This window comes from Polyodon spathula, chromosome 9 (assembly GCF_017654505.1).
Source record: "Polyodon spathula isolate WHYD16114869_AA chromosome 9, ASM1765450v1, whole genome shotgun sequence".
In the NCBI taxonomy this organism is placed as follows: Eukaryota; Metazoa; Chordata; class Actinopteri; order Acipenseriformes; family Polyodontidae; genus Polyodon; species Polyodon spathula.
This window is the reverse complement of record NC_054542.1, coordinates 45125819-45140048: the sequence shown is the minus strand read 5'-3', so window position 1 is coordinate 45140048 and position 14230 is coordinate 45125819. Positions and strand designations below refer to the sequence as shown.

General features: G+C 37.2%; 1 protein-coding gene across 3 annotated transcripts in view; it reads right to left on the bottom strand.

Annotated features, from left to right (window-relative positions):
* Positions 1 to 12568, bottom strand: part of LOC121320941 (Krueppel-like factor 12) — a 78788-nt gene extending 66220 nt beyond the window's left edge. For all 3 annotated transcript variants that reach the window (XM_041259763.1, XM_041259764.1, XM_041259765.1), the window contains exon 1: positions 12431 to 12568. The gene's annotated coding sequence lies outside the window, so the exon portion shown is untranslated. The remainder of the gene's footprint in view (positions 1 to 12430) is intronic.
* Positions 12569 to 14230: the final 1662 nt, after the last annotated feature.

Below are 14230 nucleotides of genomic sequence, written 5' to 3'. Positions count from 1 at the left end.
GGAAATAATGAGGATGAATTGTACTCTATTTATGTTCTTTAACATGTCTAAGAAAAAAAGCACCGTGGAACATGCATAAATCATAATAAAAGAAGCAGCACGTATTATTATTGTTACTTTATATTGGAACCAGTTCAATTTTAATGTTCTCTTTGGGGGGTATACATACCTCTGAATCCCCATTGAAGGACCTTTACAATGGAGCATTTCCAAGCATTTAACTGATTTGTGATACTGAATCATTGTCCAGTATTTATGCAGGAGTACAATTTATAATCACAGAGCAGGCAACTACTGTACTACAGTATAAAAGGCATTGTTTTGTGCTTTGAGATACAAGGAGGGTATGGATCTTTCTTATTTTGTGAAGACTGTATAATTGCAAACTTATTTTTAAACTATTTTGTTTACTAGCGTGGTAAGATATTAAACAAATGGCCCACTTATAGATCTTAGAGATGGTATACCACTCTTAGATGTTTGGTGAAATGTTTCCTCATTTTGTGGTTTTCAGTATGACTGAGGTTTTGTACATATACCCAGAAAGCCTGGCTATGTTGTTTTCAAGCCTTACTTTCCCACACTTAAAAACTCATTAAATAACTATTTTGTTAAACCCTAAAAAAACTGGTAGCACCTTTTGTGAAATATGTTACAACAAATTAAAAAAAACAAACATATGATTTGTTGGAAATACTAAAATTAGTTTTTTAGATCTCTGATGAAAAAAGTAGTAATTTTCTCAGCAGCTACATATTCAGAACGAAAGCACTAATGGAATGTTTTTGGTTTGCATGAGACTGAGGTTTACCTCATTCTCATAAACAAGTCTAGCTTCCTGTGTCGTGTTCACATTGCTAAATCAGGCTGGATGATCGTAGCCCACTCCAGCCTGACCTCTGACTGCACTCAAACCCCCCTCCTGGCTCGTTACAGTTATGCCTAAGTCCTGGCAAAGTATTGCTAGACCATTTTCAAAACAGAAAACATAATGTTAATTTAAATTAAGCAGAGTTGTTGAATGAGAACTCACTAACAACAACAACAACAACAACAACAACAACAACAACACAAAGTTATAGGAAAAGCGACAGAGATTTTCAACATGACCAACAAGCTTTCAAAACTAATTAAGACTATGGTTTTAAGATGATGGGACTCTCACTTTTGCCTGTGCAACATAAAATACATGTGGGTTGACTGCTATAAAATCTCACCAGGGCTGTCCCCCGAGCTGCTTGAGTGTGCAGAGCCGGTGCATTAAAATAGACCTGACATGAAAACCTCAAACCCGCCAAGGAACAGGTTGAGCCACACAGAGGACAGGACTGGATAATGATACTTCTCCATCAAAAACAATCTGACCACTGGGGATTATGGACTACAGAACCCAATTCAGTCCAGACTATAACAGATAACTCACCCTATGCATTTCTGTTCATACCACATTTTTCAGAAATAGAGGAAAAAAAAAAAAAAAAAAAACAACAATACAGTATATACATTTAAGAAAATAAAATAATATTTTATTTACCAGTATGTATTTTAAACAAAAGATTCACTGAATAAATGTACACCTGTAGTTGCTATGAACCAGGTCAAACATGAGCACTGAGTTTCTGGAGCTGAACCAAAGATGAATTTGAACTTTCCCAAAACAAAAAACGCAACGAGGGCTGGCTCGCCAATGGTGTGTCTGTTTAGAATATGGTTTGAACACTGCTATCCCTCTATAGTCGTTGGAGGGGCTGTTTTTTCTTTAGTTTTTAGATGGGATGTGAAACTTGGTTAATTTCTGTTTTGAGGATGTTCATAAGAACCTTTTTCTTTTTTTTTTTTTAAAAGAGGAACAGGACTATAAACTAAATTGCATAAACAAGTGTCTTACCAATATAGATAGACAAGGGAATTAATCGTGGGTTTGTATAACTATTCAGAAAAAGGTTTGAAATCAACACCAAACCTTTTGACAGTCTTGCTGTGTATTTGTGGTTAGGCAGTCAGTTGTTATCAACTTGACAGTTTACTGTCTGTCTCTCTGTCTGGGTTTCTTAAATTTACTTGTCCTTTCTGTTGTGGCTGCAGCAGGTATGGTACAGCACATTCAACCTGTGTCTACTACAACTAACTATTTTCTGCTTTCCAAGGTAATCTTTTATACTGTACTGTTTTTTTTTGGGGGGGGGGGGGGGGGTATTAATATTAATACAGACCTATATTAGGTGAGGGGGTGTAGTTATTAAGATACTGCTCCTACTACCTCTGAATTGGATTTAATACAACAGACTGACAACATCCACTTAAAATGTCCTCTTTCCTATAGTTTTTATTCTCATTTATACAACACATTTGCTTATATGAGAGATGTTCTTGCAGTACCCTGGTCTGTAATCCCTGTTATGATTGCCATTTTCAAATAACATGAAGATGTTTAAAAAAATGATGTCACCCTCTGACCATGATGTGTTGAATTGATGTAAATAATGGCTGCATAAGGATTTTTAAACAAGGCAACAGTGGCCAATAAAACACACAGTAAGTTTAACAAATGTGATTAATAACTAAATCTGCATTGTTACCCAGTTTATATAATGTATCTTGACAGTAAAATTACTTAGGCATCCTTAGAAGGAAAATGTGTAAAGATACAGTCTAGTATTCAATGCATCAAATATATACAATCTAATCTGAATCAAATATTCACTCAAAATAAATGCATCCTTATTGAAATAGTTACACAGACATTTCCCAGTGCGCTCGGCACTGGCAGGACCATCAGGTATTCTCATCAGGAACACACATGCTCAAATTCAAGAGGCAATGGAGGGGTTTGGCACATTTCTGTCATGCACCCATCTAACACAGGAACCAACACAAACTAGATACTGGTAAAAAAAAAATACCTTGGCTCTATTATTATTTTTTGCTACAGACAGTTACAGTGCAATACATGTGTAAAATGCTTTTAACAACTGTCCTACTCTTGAAAGGCTGCTTATACAAGTTTGCTGCTTTCAAGTACAGGTACTACAGCAAACAAGCCAGTTTTCAATTAGAACAATACCCAAAGTTAGGGTAACATATTTCAGTCTAACAAGTATCCCAGTATATAGTCAAAGTTGTCTAAGGATATGCTGCTCACTTCGTGGACATGGAGGATTTAACACATGTTTAGCACATTCAAACAAGCTGCCAGTTGTATTGTCTGTAATCTGTCCAAAACTTGTCCTCCCAAGTAGTTTTACAAAACCACAAAAACTGAAGCTCTGGAGGTCTTGGGAGTTTAGTTACCCCAGCTGTCCGTTGGCTTTAGCTTATGCCAAATTAATTTAAAGTGTGGCCAAATACAAACTCCTTGACAATATATTGGAAGTCATAAACATAGGGATTAAGAAGTGGAACTACAGAGCCAAATGACATTATAACTGAACAACCGTAACCATATCGCTTAGTCCATCACTTGACCAAATGACCCTCAACAAGGTGTTTTCTTTTTTTTTTTATTGGACTTCACAGAGGAAAGCAAGAAAAACATATACATTAAATGTAGCTTAAGTAGAAATAACACAGTTCTCTGGTACTGGTACTGGAAATGCTGTTGTTGCCCTTTAGCCAAGTTCTTCAAATTGCCACCCTACTTTTTCCATATATTTTCACGTTAGTTGATTTACAGGATCTAAATGTCAAGATAGTTTATCTTGCGTGTGAGGTCTGAAAATAAAATCAATCACAGTTGATGCTGGAACAGCCTGTAGGTGTGTAGTGGTTAGTCAGTTCTGACTTCAGGGAAAACAAGGAGAGCATGTCAGTCTTGTTTAAATTTAAGGAAAGTACTGGCTGTGCGAAGTCGCCGGTCTTCACTGGCGATTCTGAAGGGAGCATTGCATTGGCTCTGGCGCTCCCATGGGCTAGGGAGGCAAAACGGGCAGGGACTGTTTCTCTTCATCGCGCTAGAAAAAACCCTGCAGGCCAGGCGCCCAGTGAGCTCAAAAGCAGACACCTGTTGGGCTGGCCTTTATCCTCCAGAGGTTGTTAGCTTGTAGACATCCGCTTGAGTTCCTATATGACATTCTGTGGGGGTTGTGTTGCTAATACCTGTTAACACAATGAATGTAACTAAAGTTATATTGAATATGAGGTTTAAATGATAAATGTAAAATCATTTGATAACAAAATAGGTGGATACATTCCATTTCTAACACACCCTTTTTGTGTGACACACAACTGTCTATCAAATACTGTGAACCAATGGAAGGACCGACAAGGATTTGTTGACAGTAAAACGGAACACCTATACATCACGTTATTTAAACTCAAAACAAGTATTTTTTCACTCTCAGCTCTTCTCTCATCAAACTCATCTCATCAAACTTCAAAATTATTCAATGAAGATGCAATGATGTAATCTTCAAAGCTGTCCCAGAGAAGATGTGCTGTCTCCGGAACGATGAAAGCTTTTGCCTACAGTACAGACTTCACAGAGATACTGCATTGTGCTGCTGCACAGCTAACTTCTACAGAGAGGACGACTGTGTTAAGATGACTTTGTTGTAAACATCGCACCAACAGAATAAGTATCAAACTTATAGTGTTTGTTTACAAGTAACTGAACTGAAGCCGTGCTTTTGATGTTGTCACAATACGTAATGTGCATCTATTCAACTAGATGTAACATTGTACATGCGTACTTAGCTATGTGGAAGCTGGCGCATGTATACGTAATGTGTGACTGAATCGAACAATGCATGATAACCTATAAAGACTGCTTTACTCATCATAATGCAGAACTCTATGACCAGAGAGCACATCAAGGATTTATTATGAACATTGAGGTATTGTGTTTATTATGGTCAATAATTACATTATGAGCTATAATGGGTATTTTCTTTAATGGTAATTGGCAAGGACACGGTTGTGACATAAACCCTAGATATACAACATAAATATGCACAACAATTATTTTTGTTACCACTGTATTACAATTCTGATATACTCTACTCTCAGAATTATTGACAGGACATATTATATCTTTTTAAATTATAACCACCTGTCTGTAGGATTGATATTTAACTAAAATAAAAATGTGCTCACTAGTGTTTTTTTTTTTTTTTTTTTTAATTCTACAGACAAAAAAAAAAAAAACCTCTAAAGAACATGCATTAGGCTGAACCTGGATCTACCCCCATTTAGAGTAACTGAGCAGGGCCTAATATACCATATACCAACTTTGAGCTATATGCATTCCGTATGTATGCATTCCGAGCCGAATTTGGTGTGGCAGGTATAGGACTGGTTGTTTTTGTCGGTGCAAAGTATTGATTGGCTGGTTTTTGGTGGATAATAGATCATATTTAGACCAATCATGTCTTTGTTTAGTATTTACGGTCCAATAGATATGAACTGAGGTTTCATTACAGCAAGTCAAAATGAATAAGACGATACTTGGGTGGATTGATTTTTGATTTGATTAATTTGATGCTGTGACATTCCATCGGGCATCTACTGTCTGATGGAAGCTTGCTAGAGCTGGAAGCTGATTGGCTGATAGTACTGAATCGGTTTGTGACAGATAACTCTACAGGATTATCAGCACATTAGAGGAATATAAAACTGTTTACACCTCAATGACTGGCATCAAATAATTCAGTGCTCCATGACAACAATAGTAGTCACTGCATGCGGCTCCTCCCTCTCTCTTTCATTTATACCCTGTCTGTGGAAGTTTTTTTTTTTTTCTTGCAATAAGCAACTACTGGCCCATAACGTTATTTTGATGTTTATGAGGCAAAAGCCACTTGAGATTAAACTAGCCAGACCATTAGAGGTTCCTTTTACTGTTTTTTTTTTTTTTTTTTTTTTTGTGTTGTTTTGTTTTGTTTTTTAATTACAGCAGAAACCCCATTATGCAAAATAATAAGAAGAGTTCAAGCAAGCATTCTTTGTGTATTTGTAAACATTGACCTTGGCATACTTTGTTTTAAATATATAAACATTTAAACAAATACTGTACATAAAATGTCATATAGGTTTGTACACTATCCACAGCATTCACTGAATTTAGGCCATGTATTACATTTAAAAGAAGCTGATGTAAAAATCAGGTCTGTAGGTGGAAAGTTATGTGGCTCTGATATTGAATTAATAATCTCAAAACCTGCAACTCCGTATTGAAAATGAGACTTAAATGTTAACAGCAACATAGTACTTACCTATACTGTAGATTAGCTTTTAAGTTTAATTTTAGTTTCAATTACCACAGATAAAGCACATAAAGAAGCTGTCTGCATATTATACTGCTGCAGTTGTGATGGTAACTTAAGTTATCTCTATGCTTATTCATTTTTTCCTGTTTGGAGGGAACACTGGACTTTTCTATTTTAGCAGCTTTTAACAATTTCCCCCTGTCAATTTAGACCAGACTCAGAGATTAGACTCTGAGGTGACAGGGCAGTGCATTGTTGTTTGAGCATTAACCCACTGGACTGAGAACCCAGAGATATCCATCCCAAGACTTTAATTGTGTGACTGAGTCTTTAAAATCAAGAAATGAGGTAAAGCTGCCTTAGGAGGCTCTCAGGCCTTAGGTACGGAATTGGAAGCCGCGATGCCTGCCCACATACATTCCCTTTGATCTGGGGTAGCTGGGGAAGGCTGACACAAGAATCCATGTGTGCCCATCCGACAAAATCAGCATCCAGGAATATAGAAAGATACAGCACAGCCAAAGTGGATTCTTTTGTTTTTTAAATGCTGTATATCAGGATAGTTGCCTCTGAAAAGGATGTGTCGATGCCACTTATGATATCCCTAACCCTCTTATGAATGATGAACCGTAACCAAACAGTAACACCTCTTCTTTTATGTTAAAAGTGTCTATTTTAATGATTTAAAATGTGATGAGTCTATCTAAATACATTTAAAACACTTTTTAAAGACAATTTAAGACAAATGTGGGATTATATCATTAAAAGACAGTCCATGGTTATTTTATGTTTATCCAGCTGTCACAACAGTCCATGACCGAAGCATATATTTAAGAAGCTCACACACTGTTAAATGTCACATATAGCATGTAGTTGGTTGGACTTATTCCCACATGTTGTTTAACTTATTTTTGACCTTGAACTGTGGACAAAGTTCAAGAGTCTGCATGAGGAGTGTATGACAGGCTAGCCATTAACATTATTCCTTTTCAGTTTAACTCTCTTTTCCACTGCACACGTTAAACAGTCTTCTACCTGAGTATGTAATCTAGTCACACACATTACAACTTACTCTTTACAGTCTACCATATGTACCTGTCACAGTGCGGTCTTTAAAAACAAAAGGTCTACAAAACTACAAGGTCTGTTTGATTTATTATTCTGTCAGCTCAATAAGAACATAGTCTACTTCTTTGTTAACGTTGTTATATGATCATCAACAACTTTACCGTAACTTCTGTCACTACCTAACACACACACACACACACACACACACACACACACACACACACACACACTTTTACAAGACATTTAACTATAATATGATTCATACAGTTTGGTCCCCTGTACACTGGTTGGAGTTGTTGTCATGGAATCCTGAATGACTATTATGGTATGTGAGTTTAAGAAAGTATTCAGTCTACCATTTACTGATTTTATTTACATCTAAAAGACTAAAAACATCCCTCCACTCATTTGACAGGGCAAGAAATAGTATTTCCTATTTCCATATGTTACATGTTCCATCCATTGCAACCATGAAGCTATTGGCATTATCTAGATATTGTACTGTTAAGGTTGCTTGAATAACTGAGTTATATTAATGACATTAAAATCAAGTTAATTTCAAATCTCTAGGAGTGCTTGGACACACCAGGTACGACTGACCAGTACATTTTGTTCATGAATAGCTTCCAAAACAAATAGTAATATAAAATCAATAAGGCAGGGTCTTTTATGTAGGGACATGTGAGATCTATGCCTATAAATACTAGATAAAATTTATGGAATTATTTAGTCAACTCTTTGTATATTGTGATTAAAATGTTACAAATATTTAAATACACCCCCCCCCCCCCCCCCCCCCCCCCAAAAAAAAAAAAAAAATTAGGTTAAATCAAAAGAAAGGTTATTGACTGAGGAAAAGTTGTTATATAACCTCAAGTGTTCCCCTCTGTGTTTGGCTTGCTAAAGATTGTGTAACTGTTCCTCCCCCAAGGTCTACAGTACATACTCTCACTACAGCTGTAATAAACAAGTAGCTGTAATAAACAAGAGGAAGTGAGGTCAAGGGTTGAGCACCACTGTTGTTTCAAGAAAGGAAGTTTAAACAAAATAAGATATTTTAAACAACGCATGTCCTGCAGTGTGAAATTCTTTTCGACTCAGCCTAGTCACCATTCTGTGTCATGTTAAAAAAGCACAAATTACTTTAAATAACTGAGGCATGGCAAATGATGATGGTGTCGCTAGTTCTAGTTCCGTTTGCACTTTGTGGTCAGTTTAACCCCTGAGGAGCCAATTAGTTGGTGGGTCTGTTCTGTGACACACAGAGATCTCCCAATCCAGTTTTAATAGAGACCACATTCTCATTTTCTTCTTTATTTCTTTGTAGTAACTTGGCAGTTCTTGGCCTGCAGCATGTCAACAGGTAAAATAATTGCACCTGATTTTCAAAGCTTCAATCCACACAATGAAGGCCAAAATAATTGTAATTTCAAATGTCTGTTATCAACCATGTTTTGTTATGGCTCCAGGTAGCTCAGGTTAAAATAAAAGTTCCACACTGCAAAGGTATTTTAGAAAGTGCAGATTTGTATACATATTAGATCATATTGATTGAAAAGGGCCAGGCAGTTTAAATGGCACACAGCAGCACAGGCTGGTGATAACTCATCCGGTTCCATTGGGGCAGGTGCTGTATTTGGGGGCGTTTCATCTTGACAGTGCAGAAACACAAACATCTTTATTCATTGTGTTCACTGATTGCAGCAAGATACTTTGTCCCTGATACACGAAGACAGAAGAACATTTTGATTCCTTTCATGTTTAATTTACAGCCCTTTTACTGTTTTTTCTTTTGTTAAGATTAGTTAAATGTCTGTCTTTGTTAGCACCATCTCGTTGAGGGTGATAATTTTTTTTTTCTCCAGCCGTCACTCAACAGCTAGAGTAGTCCCCCAAACAGGTGTTTAAATAGGATTGTAAAATAGTGTGAACTGTTACTAAAAGTAATTCAATCTTTGTAATCACTGTACCAATGCATCATTACTAGATAGCTCTGATGAGCAGAGGTAGAAAAATGAGAAACACATTCCACCAGGCAATAGACCATTACATTAAAGTGATTTTTTAAAAATATATATTTTTGTTTTGTGTCAGCTTTCATCTAATTTATGTACAAATAAAGTCACAATGAGATTCTAATGTGTATCAACTTGTTTTTTTAGGTTTTGGTAATTTCACTAAAAAAGCGAGTCTGTTGCTCTAGAGACTGAAACTAGGGGCCATGGAGCGCACAGATGGGCACAGTCCGGGGATATCCCACAATCCTCCAGCAGCTTGCTTCAATCCTGCCCTAAAGGCCTTCCTCTAATTGGGTGAGAGGGCAGCTCACTGCGTGTGCTTACTCAGTTACCCTGAGCAAAGCTTGCTGATTGTGCCAACAATTTTCTAAAGCAATAAATTTGAAATATGACCAATCTGTGACCACTGGCGGCACATGCATTTTAATGTTGAGGTTGCTAAAGTCCAAATATAGGCAGTCAAACACGAGCTACTACTTATAATGAGGATATTCTTCTTCTTCTTCTTCTTCTTCTTCTTCTTCTTCTTCTTCTTCTTCTCTTCTTCGTCGTCGTCGTCGTCGTCGTCGTCGTCGTCGTCTTCTTATTTCAGCCGGGGACAGTGTCCGGCAAAATGGCTGTCACCGCCCGACTGAAAAAAACCTGATCCGCCCGTCTTGCAGAGGCTACTGTGCCTTTAACACTTCCGCATTTTTGGGTGAAAAAAAAAAAACTTTGGACCACATGACAGCTGTGTTAAATCTTGACACAACATTTAACCAATCAGAAAGTTGAAGAGGTGGGTTTTCTGTGTTAAGCACTTTGAGAGGCTAAAATGTTAAAATGACTGCTAAAAAAATAACCAATTATTTTCAAAACAAAAATAGTGACAGTGAATGCAGGGGGTCAAAATAAGCCGGTGATCAACGCAATCCACCGCCTAAAACTATATTTGCACCGGCTGCTTTATTTAAAAAAAAAATATTAAGATTATTTTTGGCTATTATCATTGTCCATTTTTTGTCGTATTATTGTACTGTTAGGTTATACATAGTACATATTAGCATACATATGCACCAAAAAAAAGGCATATTCCTTTTGTTGTGATATCGTAAAAAATATGTACCCAGGTTCTTGTGAGAGATATTTGGGGTTCGTGTACAGAGGCTGTACGCCTTTAAGAAGAAAGGGGTGATGGGATATCAGCTGAACACTTGTCAGCTGACGTACAGATGCTTAGGTGCAGAGGTGCTGGATTATTACACTCCGGTTTCATGCAACAGTAATGATGGTGACCAGACGTGTGTGAGTACTGTTATGTTTAAAAAAATGGTTAAAATGAACTGTTGCATTCAAGCAATAAGCTCAATAATTAAGCTAAAAAGAAAGTGAAACTGTTACCGTTTTTTTTTGTTTGTTTGTTTTTGCGAACTCCAATAAACCTGCGTTATCTTTCCCCAGTCAAATCATGGAGTGCCTAAATTGAATGGTAAAAAACAGTAATGAAAAAAGTATGTAGAACATAATAAATCGCAACCAGATATAGGCAACAAAAGAAAACACATTATTCAAATTAGTTGTCTTGTTATATATTTAAGGTAAGGCAAGTTTATTTTTCCGTTAAAAGAACTCCCAGCTATAACCTTCTGCTGCCCAGCTGTACAGAATTCCTGGGGAGAACCCTGGGTAGTAGTCGTAGGAGGAGGAGAAGGAGAAGGAGGAGGAGGATATAATAATAATAATAATAATAATAATAATAAAATAATAATAATAATAATAATAATAATAATAATAATAATAATTAGTACAGTACTTGTAAAACCAAAATTAATAAATAACAAAGAAGTTGTTTATAAATAAAGTTGTTTTCTGGAAATGTAATGTAGGTGAAGAGATAGTAAATCCATTGAGGCCTTTGATTTCAAATTACAATATTTTGCTAGGTGCATAATTACTAAAAAAAAAAAAAAAAAAAAAAGTTTGTGCAAACCTATTGTGGTTAAAATAATAAATAAACAACATTGTAAAATGATTAGTTAAAATAAGAAATTAAATTGACAGCTCACCTGAGTTAACATTGTTCCACAACAAGAGGCAACTAATAGGTAAAGGTGCATAGCACATGATGACAGTTATTTTGATGTCTGGAATAAAACTAAACCGAGGCGTCTAAAACAACCCCCCCCATTTTTCTTTTATCACCAACCACTTCTGAGAGGACCGCAACAGAAAGCAGCATTTCATGGTACGACAGACAGTCAACAAAAGCAACAGTGAGTTAACTGCGCTCCTCTCATAAGCCCTGCATTAACACAGTCTAATGTCACTGAGGTCAAAATGTAAAAACTCTGTTTTTACATTACACCACGCTCCTGGAGCCAAGCTGAAACACCACAGCCGCCACTAAACTACCTCCTGCTTGTGCAGAGAAACGTCTTGACTGTCCGCTTTGCCCAGGTCTACTTTAATTGAAAATACCAGCCACGGGCCAGCCCCCTGCTATGTCCATGAACTATGCACTGTTTCAAGTGACATCTACCCATCAATACCAATGACTATAATACTAAGCGCACCACAGATGACAACTGAGCCATAAACCCTAAGCCTACCCTCCCCTCCCCAAAATAGCAAACCCATTACTTTAAACCTGCATATTAATGCTGAAGTGCAGGGGAAGATATTGATGCTGTGGCAGACTAGTACAAAGAGAAGCTTGTGTAATTAACAAAGTTTTTTTTAAGGGGGTGGGTTGTAGGGGGTAACCAATAACCCCCCCCCCCCACACACACACACACACACACACACACACACACACACACACACACACACACATATGCATTGTTTACCACATTTACAATTTTAGATCAGTATTTTTTAAATATTGCATTTTAAATACAAATGCTTCATTAAAAAAAAAGTCACATTATAAGCCAAGTTTCAGACTGACTAATACCTCAAGCTTGCCATATGCATTCAGAATAACAAAAAGGGGATGCTGCATCTTCATTGACTCTCCTTGCACAATAATATGTTTTTACTGAAACCACATGCATGTAAAACAGTATGATAAATGTGACTTGTAATTGAAGAATGTCTTGTCACCATAGCAGCAGCTGCTTTGCAAAGACCCGAAGAAGAAAGAAAACCAGAATAGGTACAGACCTTGTCAATAGCTGCAGAGCTGGAGAAACTGTTTTCCTTCCCTTATAGAGTCCTCTCCCTCTCTGTGTGACTCCCTCCCTTTCGGTCTCTCAGCTGCTCAGTGCAGTTCTCAGGAAATGAATGGGGGATCACAGAGAACTGTTGTACTTGCAAATGACTTACCAGTCACATGATCCTCTAAATGTAGGGTGGGCCAGTGGGTGGAGACTTCATCAACAAGAGAAGACAATATACTCTAAGCTTTAACAGCATGCATCGAATTACATGGGGGCCCCTTGTGGGAGGTTTCCGACAAGTGTGGTTAGCACTGGCTGCTTACTTTTATACCGCCTATGGTATTTCCCCCAAGATAAGAGAGGGAGAATGAGGCAGTGACCTATTTCTCATTAAAAAGGCATACCCTTAATAACGTGCATTAGGTGGCAGGTAATTTAGAGCTAGACTTAATACAGCACGATAACCCTGTTATACCCTGTCAAGCCTACTAGCTGAGAAGGAGAAACACCCACAACCTATATAGCTGCACAGTGTGATGTCAAAAACCCTCTTGTACTGCTAACATGCACTTACAATACTGTCTTGGATCTGTGTCGTATTAAACCTTGTTTTTATGGCTGAGCTTTATTGGTAAGAAAGTGTTGAGGTGGCATGCATGTACAGTACAATCCAGACAGGGTCCCCTGGGCTTATTCGTTTATTTAAAGGAAATCTAACTAATTGTAATGCCTGATGAAATGCTCAGGAAAATGCAGTTTGCATTCTACAGGGTTTTTATAGATTCAGCCTGTCAAAATATCACAGCACCTTGCTTTGAATTGTCATACAAAGAATATTTTATTTTGAAATAGTGGTCACTAAAATAAAATGCCAAAACCAGAATAATACACAGTTGTTTGATGTTGCTAGTGCTCTTGGCAAAATTATGATTCTACTGTCACAGTACTGCAGTTATTTGGAATCAGTACTGGCTGTTGTTAATGTATTACCAGTTACACCTCACTGCATAGAGTAGTTGATAGTAGCAAACAAGTCCTTGGTTTTAATCTATCCGCTATTTCCCATCTTTTACTTGACTGTAGTCCAGCAAATCTTAAGCCATGCAGATGAAATCCAAATCTGTGTAGGGTATAAATGATTTTCAAGATATACTGTATTAGAACATACCCAAGTTGCAACATGAAAATACAATCTGTACCTTGTTGAGGTCACACTGACATCAGCATAATACGCATACTTGCATCTGGACTACACTGTTTGGTTTGAGGTTTGAGCCCTGTCCTCGCCTTTCCATTTAATTCAATGGGCAGAGATGCCAGTTCATTACAATGGCACCCTATGGGAGGAATCCTGACTCCTGTGGTTGAAATAGGTAATTAAGTATATGTGCTCTTTGTATTTATAGGTGTAGTATATATGCAGGCTTGTGAGTCACATGATTCTCTAAGTCGCTTGGAATCCTTGCATTTGGTGAGCAGTCTCAGTTAGGGTCCTGTGTTGAGACTCCCTGAGCCCAGGTGGAACACATGCTTGTGTTTACATTTGAGGAGGAGCTTTGATTAAGCAGGGGGAGAATGTAATGAATCTCCTTCTAGTGGCTGATCAGTTAATAATACTGACATCAGCATATGGTTTGTACTTCTCTAGACTAGAGCTTGACTTATGTGCAGTCAGTTATACATTATTAATAGTAGTAGTAGTAGTAGTTGTAGTAGTCGCATCAAAATTTGAAAGAATATATAAAAGAAAACTATTCTACATTGTCAGTTTGAGGCTATGAAACTGGGTTTGGCTTCATGTTTC